A 10,726-nucleotide genomic window follows, 5' to 3' on the forward strand; every position below is an offset into this window, starting at 1 on the left:
AAACCAGGCCAGTGTGGCACCATCCAGAACTTTTGTTGGAACTCTTCAGGAAGAAATGAGCTTTCTCACTGTAGTCACGAGGCTGGCAGGCAGGCTGTGAGGCCAAAGGTGCTGCTGACTAGCCTGACCCCATGTAGGCAAACGCCTTTGCAAGAATGAAGGAGAGGAGAGAAAGAGATTGAGACTGACACCTGGAAATGCTGCTTGTTGCTGGAGTGCCTGGGTCACCAGTGCCTGAAAATCTGCCCTTGGACTTTCTGGTTATTTGAACCAATGAATTTTCACTTGGTTAAATTAGTTTGTATTGGTTTTCTGCTTTGTGCAACCACAGGGGTTATAGCCAAAGTAGAGTATATACAAAGCCTTGTGTGTGTATGTGTGTGTGTATGATGCACATAAACAGGATTCCAAGAAATCATTGCTGCTTCTCTTTCTCTTAAGGGTAAATATAATGCCTTTGTGCTTGTAGAAATAAGCTAAGCTAAATCGTTCATGTGAATATTGACTTTTTATGTGTGAAAAGCACTAGACAACATGATGCTAGAGGTATGATTCTTTGATAAAGTTCTTTTCAGAGTCTTTGGGAATGATTTCATCTAATGCTAATGGCTCACATGGGGATTTCAGAGCATAAGAAAAAATGAAAAGTACATGATTCCACCAGATGTAGGATAAGGGAATAACTTTAGAATTTAAATAATAAGAAATGCCTCTGGAGTACTTCTTATGTTTCAGTATATGCAAATTAGATTTTTATATGGTGTATCTCATAATACGGTCAACAATGGAGCAAAATTGAAATTTAATTGAAAACAGAGCTAGAGGAAAGCTGGGACTAGAAAGCATAATCTCCAACAAAAGCCATTTATACTGCATGTCAAGACTAATCCACACTTCCAAACTCAATTAGAAATAGACCAATAGAAAGGAATTTATTCCAAAGGGTGGAAGCAGATTGAGAGGCACAGGGTAAAATGTTATTTATTTGGTAATTATTCATATGTAAATAAGAGAAGTTGTGACTCATAATTAAAAAACTATTCACAGCAAAGCAGTTAATAAGGAAAGGAATAATGTGCTAGATTGAGAAGAACAACTGATATGAAATATTATCAGAATAGACATCATTTTAATATGGATCTTGTTGTTTTTAATTATATTTTCTGCAGGTTTTGGATTAGATATCAGCCAGAATCATAATCCAAGAAAACATAATACTGAAACCTTGTTATAGGATTATAGAAAGCTTCCTCTTCTCCCACACCTCACTACTATCTTAATTATATTATATTATTATAATATATTACTATATTGTTGAAGTCTATTACAATAGTTCCTTTTACCCAATATATCATGTTAGGCTATGAAAAAAAAATTACAAGACATACTAAAAGGTAAAAACACAGTTTAAAGAGATAGAACAAGCATCAGAACCAGAAATGTTAGAATGACCACACTGGGGATCCAAAACAACTATGATTAATATGCTGAGCGCCAATGAATAAAGTAGACAGCACATAAGAACAAAAGGGCAATATAAGAAGAGAGATAAGAATTATAAGAAGAAAAAAAGAAATGATAGAGATAACAAACACTGTGGAATGAAGAATGCCTTCAGTGGGATTTTAGTGGACTGGTCATAGCCGAGGGAAGACTCTGAGTTTGAGGATGTCTCGGTAGAATGTCCCAAGACCCCAAAAGAAAATAACCAGAGACTGGGAAAAAATAGAACAGAAAATCCAAGAAGGACAGAACAACAACAAAAGGTTTAATAAAAGAATAATAGGAGTACCAAAAGGAGAAGAGAAAGGAACAGGAAAGTAGTTGAAACAGTAACGACCAGGAATTTCTCCAAATTAATGTTAGACATCAAACCACAGATCTAGAAAGCTTAGAGAACATCAAATAGGCTAAATGCAGAAAAAAACTAACAAACACCCCAAACCTACAAGTACACATATATTTCAAACTACAGAAAATTGAAGGGTAAGGAAAACTGAAAGCCAGAGAGGAAAAACAGTTTACCTGTAGAGTACCAGCACAGATAAGAACTACATCTGATTTCTCAGAAACCAGGCAAGCAAGCAGAAACTGGAATGAAATTATTTAAATGGTTGAGAGAAACCCCTCCCCACCCAACCCAGAATTCAGTACCCTATGAAGTCATCCTTCAAAAGTGAAGGAGAAGCAAAGACTTCCCCAGAAAAACAAAAGTTGAGGGAATTTATCACCAGTAGCTGCCATCTATGGGGTCGCACAGAGTCAGATATGACTGAAGTGACTTAGCAGCAGCAGCAGACTTGTTTTGCAAGAAATGTTAAAAGTTCTTTTAGAGAGAAGGAAAACATTGTAGTTCAGAAACTTAGGTTTATACAAAGTAAGAAAGAACATCAAAGAAGGAATAAGTGAAAGTAAACTATAAAAATTATTTTTATTTTAAAGTGATCTTATAGTTAACAGTTTTTTCCCCCAATATAATAGCAAGGAAACCAAAAGCTGGTTCTGTGAAAAGATCAATTAGATTGATCTAGTCTGCCTCACTGAGAAAATAAAGTGACAGCACAAATTGCCAGTGTCAGAAATTAAAGATGCCACATCACTAGAGATCCTGTGAACACTAAAAGAATAATGAAGAAACATCATGAACAAGTCTATGGTCACATTTTAATAACCTAAAGAGATAAATTCCTTGAATAATCAGTTCCTGCCAGAACTCACACAGGAAGAAATAAACCATCTGAACAGACCTATATATGTATATGTGTTTGCTGCTGCTGCTAAGTCGCTTCAGTCGTGTCCGACTCTGTGAGACCCCATAGACGGCTGCCCACCAGGCTCCTCTGTCCCTGGGATTCTCCAGGCAAGAGTACTGGAGTGGGGTGCCATTGCCTTCTCCATATGTGTGCATACATATATATATAAAATAAATTGAATAAACAGTTAACAGTCTTCTAAAACAGAAAGATACCAGTTTTAATTGGATTAACTGTAAATTAATTTGTAAATGCTACAAATTTACTTAATTTGTAAGTTCTACAAAATATTTAGGGAAGAAATTATACCAATTCTCTACAATATTTTTCAGAGGATAAAAGCAGAAGGTATACTTCTTAAGTCATTTTTGTGAAGGCAGCATTATCCTATTATCAAAACCACATAAAGGCATTACAAGAGAAGAAAACCATAAACTAATATCTCTTATGAACATAGATACAAATTTCCTAAATAAAATATTCATAAATCAAATCCAGTAATGTATACAAAGAATTACATACAGATCCAAGTGGGATTTATCCCAGATATGAAAGGCTAGTTCAACACTTAAAAATCAACTTATTTAATCTGTCACAACAACAGGATAAAGAAGAAAATTCACAAGATCATATCATAAGAATTAGAAAGAGCATGTGACAAAATCCAACACCTATTCATGATAAAAACTCTTCAGTAAACTAGGAACTTGGACTTCCTCATCTTGATTACAAAATCTACAAAAAGCTTACAGCCAATGTTATAAAGGCTTCCCTGGTGGCTCAGAGGTTAAAGCGTCTGCCTCCAATGCAGGAGACCTGGGATCGATCCCTGGCTTGGGAAGATCCCCTGGAGAAGGAAATGGTAACTCACTCCAGTATTCTTGCCTGGAGAATCCCATGGACAGAAGAACCTGGTAGGCTACAGTCCACGGGGTCGCAAAGAGTTGGACACGACTGAGTGACTTCACTTAATGTTATAATTAAAGGAGAGAAACTCAAAGCTTTCAAAATCACACTGGATGTGCAGTTTTTTGGTTGCTAAGTTGTATCTGACTCTTTGCGACCTCATGAACTGCAGCACCCCAGGTTTCCCTGTCCTTCACTATCTCCTGGAGTTTGCTCAAACTCAAGCTAATACTATAAGATAATAAAAGGAGTTCAGTTCAGTTCAGTTGCTCAGTTGTGTATGAATCTTTGTGACCCCAAGGACTGCAGCACGCTAGGCTTCCCTGTCCATCACCAACTCCCGGAGCTTGCTCAAACTCATGTCCATCAAGTCGGTAATGCCATCAAACAATTTCATCCTCTGTTGTCCTCTTCTCCTTCTGCCTTCAATCTTTCCCAGCATCAGGGCAATGAGTCAGTTCTTTGCATCAGGTGACCAAATTATTGGAGTTTCAGCTTCAGCATCAGTTCTTCCAATGAATATTCAGGACTGATTTCCTTTAGGACTGATTGATATCTCCTTGCAGTCCAAGAGATTCTCAAGAGTCTTCTCCAACACCACAGTTCAAAAGCATCAAAATAAAAGGAAATGAAGGGCAAATAGATTAGGAAGAAAGAAATGAAACTGTTTATTTGCAGATGACATGATTGACTATGGAGAAAATCTGACAGAGCTAGCAAAAAATCTCATAAGTTATTATAGCAAGTTTTGGGGATACAAGGTTAACATTACAAAAGTCAATAGTGTTCCTATACATTAGCAAAGAACAAATGGAATTTGAAATTAAAAACACACTGCCTAAAAACACCACAATACCATTTCCACTGCCGTGCTGTGCTTAGTCGCTCAGTCGTGTCCAGCTCTTTGCGAATCTCATGGACTGTAGCCCGCCAGGCTCCTCTGTGCATGGGAATTCTCCAGGCAAGAATACTGGAATGGGTTGCCATGCCCTTCTCCAGGGAATCTTCCCAACATAGGGATTGAACCCAGGTCTCTCCCACTGAAGGATGATTCTTTACCATCTGAGCCATTGGGGAAGCCCAAGAATACTGGAGTGGGTAGCCTATTCCTTACCCAGAGGGAACTTCCTGACCCAGGAATCAAACTGTGGTCTTCTGCACTGCACGTGGATTCTTTACCAGCTGAGCTACCTGGGAAAGTGAAAAGTAAAAGTGAAAGTGAAGTCGCTCAGTCGTGTCCAACTCTTTGCAACCCCAAGGACTGTAGCCTATCTGGCTTCTCTGCCCATGGGATTCTCCAGGCAAGAGTACTGGACTGGGTTGCCATTTCCTTCTCCAGGGATTTTCCCCACCCAGGGATCGAACCCGAGTCTCCCGCATTGCAGGCAGACGCTTTTACCCTCTGAGCCACCAGGGAAGCCCACCATTTACATTAGCACTCCAAAATAGAAAATACTTAGGTACAAATCTAACAAGATCTATATGAGTAAAACTATAAAACTCTGATGAAATAAATCAGAAGAACTAAATAAATGAATATATATTCCATGTCCATGAACAGGAAAACTCATTACTATCAAAGTATAAGCTCCTTCCAACTTGATCTATGGATTCAATGTCTTCTCAATCAAAACTCCAGCAAATTATTATGTGAAGATCAATAAACTGATTCTAAAGTTTATGTGGATAGGCAAAAGACTCAGAATAGCCAACACAATATTAACAGATTAAGAACTAATTTGGAGGGCTGACACTAACTGACTTTAAACCCTACTATAAAGCTAAAATAAACATGTAGTATTGACAAAAGAATAGACAGATGGAATGTAATGGAATTCCATTACATTAATTACATTACATTACATTACAGTACAGTACCTTAATGTATTCCATTAAAGCACAGAAGCAGACCCACACAAACGCAGTCAACTTATTTTTGGCAAAGAAATGAAGGCACTTACACTGGAGAAAAGTAGTCCTTTCAGCAAATGTAGCTGAAACTACTGGACGTCACATGAGCGTAGATATAGATGAAACATTCTCCATAAAAACTAACTCAAAATGGGTCACAGGACTAAATGCATGATGAAAAACTATAAAAGTTTTAGAAAATAACAGAAAATGTGAATGATCTGCAATTTGGCACAGATTTTCTAGACACAGTACCAAAGATATGGTCCTTGAAAGAAATAATCAATAAACTGAATTTCATTAAAAGTAAAAATATTTATATTGTAAAAATATACTGTCAAGAGAATGAAAGCACAAGCCACACTGAGAAAAAAATATTTTCAAAAGGCACATCTGATAAAGGGCTTTTACCAAAAATATACAAAGAACTTCTAAAAGTCAACAATTAAAAAACAAGCAATCTCACTAAAAAACAACAAGCAACCTGACTCATCAAAGATATACAAATGGCAAATAAATATATTAAAAAGATGCTCCATATCCTGTATCATTGGAGGAATGCAAATTAAAATGAAAAGGAGAGATAACATCACATCTATAAAACCGGTCAAAATCCAGAACACTGACACCACCAAGTGCTGGTGAGAATGTGGAGCAACAGGAAAACTCATCAATTGCTGGTGGAAATGCAAAGTGATACAGTCATTTTGGAAGACAGTTTCTCAAAAAAAAAAAAAAAGAAAGAAAGAAAGAAAAGAAAAATTGGCTTATCGTATGATCCAGCAATCATATTCCTTGGTGCACAATCAAAGGAGTTGAGAATTTATATTCACACAAAAACCTGCACACAGATGTTAAAACATCTTTATTCATAGAGTTATCTATATAATACAGTAAATTGTTTAAATATCTGACATTGAGTGACTGGAAATTGGTTAAATAAATTATGATGCAACTCTTAAAATGATGCTGGTAAATTAGTCACTGATGTAGGAAAATACTCTTGACTAAGTTGATTCCAACGACTATGCACATTGTAGAAGTTATGCGTTTCCTTTAATAGGTATATTCAGGAACAAGATGGGCTATACTATCACACAGTAGGAACAGATGATCAGTGTTAAAATATTTTTACATCCTTCCTCAGAAATGATTCATTGTTCCGTATTTATTATTATTTATTCAGGTATTCATTTAGTTGCTAAGTTCCCGGGGTTTAAAGAAGTGTTTAGAAACTCTTTGATGCTCCTCTGAGAAGATGGATTCCAGTTTGCCCTCTTGTGTTTCTGGGCTGGTTTTAGAGACTTGATTCTGGCAAGTGGAATGTGGTGGAAGTCATGCTGTGTGCTTCAAAGGCTGAGTCATAAAAGGTGACATGGTGTCTCCCAACTCCAGGCAGTAGAAAAGGCTTGGGAATCCTAGGTTGACATGGAAGATGTCCAGCCCACCAAAAGCTACCATGCTGGAGTCGCCATGCTGGAGTCGCCATGTTGGAGACGCCATGCTGGAGACGCCATGCTTGAGTCGTCATGCTGGAGATGCCTTGCTGGAGTCGCCATGCTGGATGTGCCTTGCTGGAGTCGTCATGCTGGATACACCGTGCTGGAGATGAGAAGCTACCAGGCTGGAGATACAATGCTGGCTGGAGTCGCCATGCTGGAGTTGCCAAGCTGGAGACTCCATGCTGGAGTCGTCATGCTGGAGATGCCATGCTGGAGTTGCCATGGTGGAGATACCGTGCTGGAGACAACAGGTACCATGCTAGAGACACCGTGCTGGAGACAACAAGTTACCATGCTGGAGATGCCATGCTGTAGTCGCCATGCTGGAGTCGCCATGCTGGAGACGCCATGCTGGAGTCGCCATGCTGGAGTCGCCGAGCTGGAGACGCCATGCAGGAGATGCCGTGCTGGAGTCATCGTGCTGGAGATGCTGTGTTGGAGACGCCATGCTGGAGTCACCTTGCTGGAGACAACAAGCTACCATGCTGGAGATGCCACGTTGGAGTTGACATGCTGGAGATGCCATGCTGCAGTCGCCATGTTGGAGTCAACATGCTGGAGTCGCCATGCTGGAGTCGCCATGCTGGAGACCTCAATCTTGATTCGCCATGCTGGAGACAGAAAGCTACCATGCTGGAGACACCATGCTGGAGTCGCCATGCTGGAGACACCATGCTGTAGTCGCCATGCTGGAGATGCCATCCTGGAGATGCCTTGCTGGAGTCGCCATGCTGGATTCACCGTGCTGTAGACAACAAGCTACCATGCTGTAGTCACCATGCTGGAGTCACCATGCTGGAGACGCCATGCTGGAGTCGCCATGCTGGAGATGCAATCCTGGAGATGCCTTGCTGGAGTCGCCATGCTGCATACACCGTGCTGTAGACAGCAAGCTACCATGCTGGAGTCGCCATGCTGGATACACCATGCTGTAGACAACAAGCTACCATGCTGGAGATGCCACGTTGGAGTCGACATGCTAGAGATGCCATGCTGCAGTCGCCATGCTGGAGACGCTATGCTGGAATCGCCATGCTGGAGACGCCATGCTGCAGTCGCCACTGAGACAGACAGGTACCGTGCTGGAGACGCCATACTGGAGATGCCATGCTGGATACACCGTGCTGAAGACAACAAGCTTCCATGCTGGAGTTGCCATGCTGGAGATGCCCTGCTGGAGTCGCCATGCTGGAGACGCCATGCTGGGGTCGCCATGCTGGAGATGCCATGCTGGGGTCGCAATGCTGGAGACAACATGCTGGGGTCGCCATGCTGGAGGTGCCATGCTGGAGTCGCCCTGCTGGAGATGCCATGCTGCAGTCGCCATGCTGGAGTTGCGATGCTGGAGACGCCATGCTGGGGTCACCATGCTGAGACAGACAGCTACCATGCTGGAGACACCATGCTGGAGTCGACATGCTCAGACAGACAGCTACCATGCTGGAGACACCGTGCTGGAGATGCCATGCTGGAGACGCCATGCTGGAGATGCCATGCTGGAGTCGCCATGCTGGAGACGCCATGCTGGAGACAACAAGCTTCCGTGCTGGAGTCGCCATGCTGGAGACGCCATGCTGGAGACGCCATGCTGGACTCGCCATGCTGGAGATGCCATACTGCAGTCACCATGCTTGAGATGCCATGCTGCAGTCGCTGTGCTGGAGATGACATGCTGGAGTCGCCAGGCTGAGACAGACAGCTACCATGCTTGTGACACCGTACTGGAGGCGCCATGCTGGAGACGCCATGGTGCATACACCATGCCGGAGACAACAAGCTACCATGCTGGAGATGCCATGCTGGGGTCGCCATGCTGGAGTGGCGATGCTGGAGATGCCATGCTGGAGTCACCATGCTGGATAAACCGAGCTGGAGACAACAAGCTACCATACTGGCGTCGCCATGCTGGAGATGCCATGCTGGACTCGCCATGCTGGAGATGCCATGCTGGAGTCGCCATTCTGGAGTCACCATGCTGGAGTCGCCATGCTGGAGTCGCCATCCTGGAGACCCCATGCTGGGGTTGCCATGCTGGAGATGCCATGCTGGAGACAGAAAGCTACCATGGGGAGACTCCATGCTGGAGACAAGAAGCTACCATGCTGGAGACGCCATGCTGGGGTCGCCATGCTGGAGACGCCATGCTGGGGATGCCATGCTGGAGATGCCATGCTGGAGACAGAAAGCTACCATGGGGAGACTCTGTGCTGGAGACAACAAGCTACCATGCTGGAGACGCCATGATGGGGTTGCCATGCTGGAGACGCCATGCTGGATTCGCCATGCTGGAGTCACCATGCTGGAAATGCCATGCTGGAGACGCCATGCTGGAGACAACAAGCTACCATGCTGGAGACGCCATGCTGGATACACCGTACTGGAGACATCAAGCTACCATGCTGGAGTCGCCATTCTGGGGTCGCCATCCTGGAGACGCCATGCTGGGGTTGTCATCCTGGACATGCCATTCTGGAGTCGCCATGCTGGAGTCACCATGCTGGATACACCCTGCTGGGGACATCAAGCTACCATGCTGGAGTCGCCATGCTGGAGGTGCCATGTTGGAGTCGCCATGCTGGGGTCGCCATCCTGTAGACGCCATGCTGGGATTGCCATGCTGGAGATGCCATGATGGAGACAGAAAGCTACCATGGGGAGACACCTGCTGGAGACCGCAAGCTACCATGCTGGAGACGCAATGCTGGAGTCGCCATGCTGGAGACGCCATGCTGGAGTCGCCATGCTGGAGTCGCCAAGGTGGATAAACTGAGCTGGAGACAACAAACTACCATACTGGAGTCACCATCCTGGAGACGCCATGCTGGACTCGCCATGCTGGAGATGCCATGCTGGAGTCGCCATGCTGGAGTCACCATGCTGGAATCGCCATGCAGGGGTCGCCATCCTGGAGACACCATGCTGGGGATGCCATGCTGGAGATGCCATGCTGGAGACAGAAAGCTACCATGGGGAGACGCCGTGCTGGAGACAACAAGCTACCATGCTGGAGATGCCATGCTGGGGTCGCCATGCTGGAGTCACCATGCTGGAGATGCCTTGCTGGAGTCGCCATGCTGGATACACCATGCTGGGGACATCAAGCTACCATGCTGGAGATGCTATGCTGGAGAGGCCATGCTGGAGTCGCCATGCTGGAGAGCCCATGCTGGAGTCGCCATGTTGGAGTTGCCATGTTGGAGTTGCCATGCTGGGGTCGCCATCCTGGAGACGCCATGCTGGGATTGCCATGCTGGATATGCCATGCTGGAGACATAAAGCTACCATGGGGAGACACCGTGCTGGAGACCGCAAGCTACCATGCTGGATACGCCATGCTGGGGTCGCCATGCTGGAGACGCCATGCTGGAGTCGTCATGCTGCAGTCGCCATGCTGGAGTCGCCATGCTGGAAACACCATGCTGGAGACGCCATGCTGGAGACAATAAGCTACCATGCTGAGACGCCATGCTGGATACACCATACGGGAGACGTCAAGCTACCATGCTGGAGACGCTATGCTGGAGACGCCATGCTGGAGTCGCCATGCTGGAGTCGCCATGCTGGGGTCGCCATCCTGGAAATGCCATGCTGGGGTTGCCATGCTGGAGATGCCATGCTGGAGTCGCCATGCTGGAGTCGCCATGCTGGCGACAG

At 44.4% G+C, this 10,726-nt stretch overlaps 1 non-coding gene across 1 annotated transcript; it reads left to right on the plus strand.

The window, feature by feature from the left end:
• The first annotated feature begins 3,522 nt into the window (after positions 1-3,522).
• On the plus strand, positions 3,523-3,594 carry TRNAW-CCA (transfer RNA tryptophan (anticodon CCA)). The gene has a single exon. It is a non-coding gene; the product is annotated as a tRNA-Trp (tRNA).
• The last annotated feature ends 7,132 nt before the right edge of the window (positions 3,595-10,726 follow it).

This window comes from Muntiacus reevesi, chromosome 20, assembly GCF_963930625.1.
Source record: "Muntiacus reevesi chromosome 20, mMunRee1.1, whole genome shotgun sequence".
Taxonomy (NCBI): domain Eukaryota; kingdom Metazoa; phylum Chordata; class Mammalia; order Artiodactyla; family Cervidae; genus Muntiacus; species Muntiacus reevesi.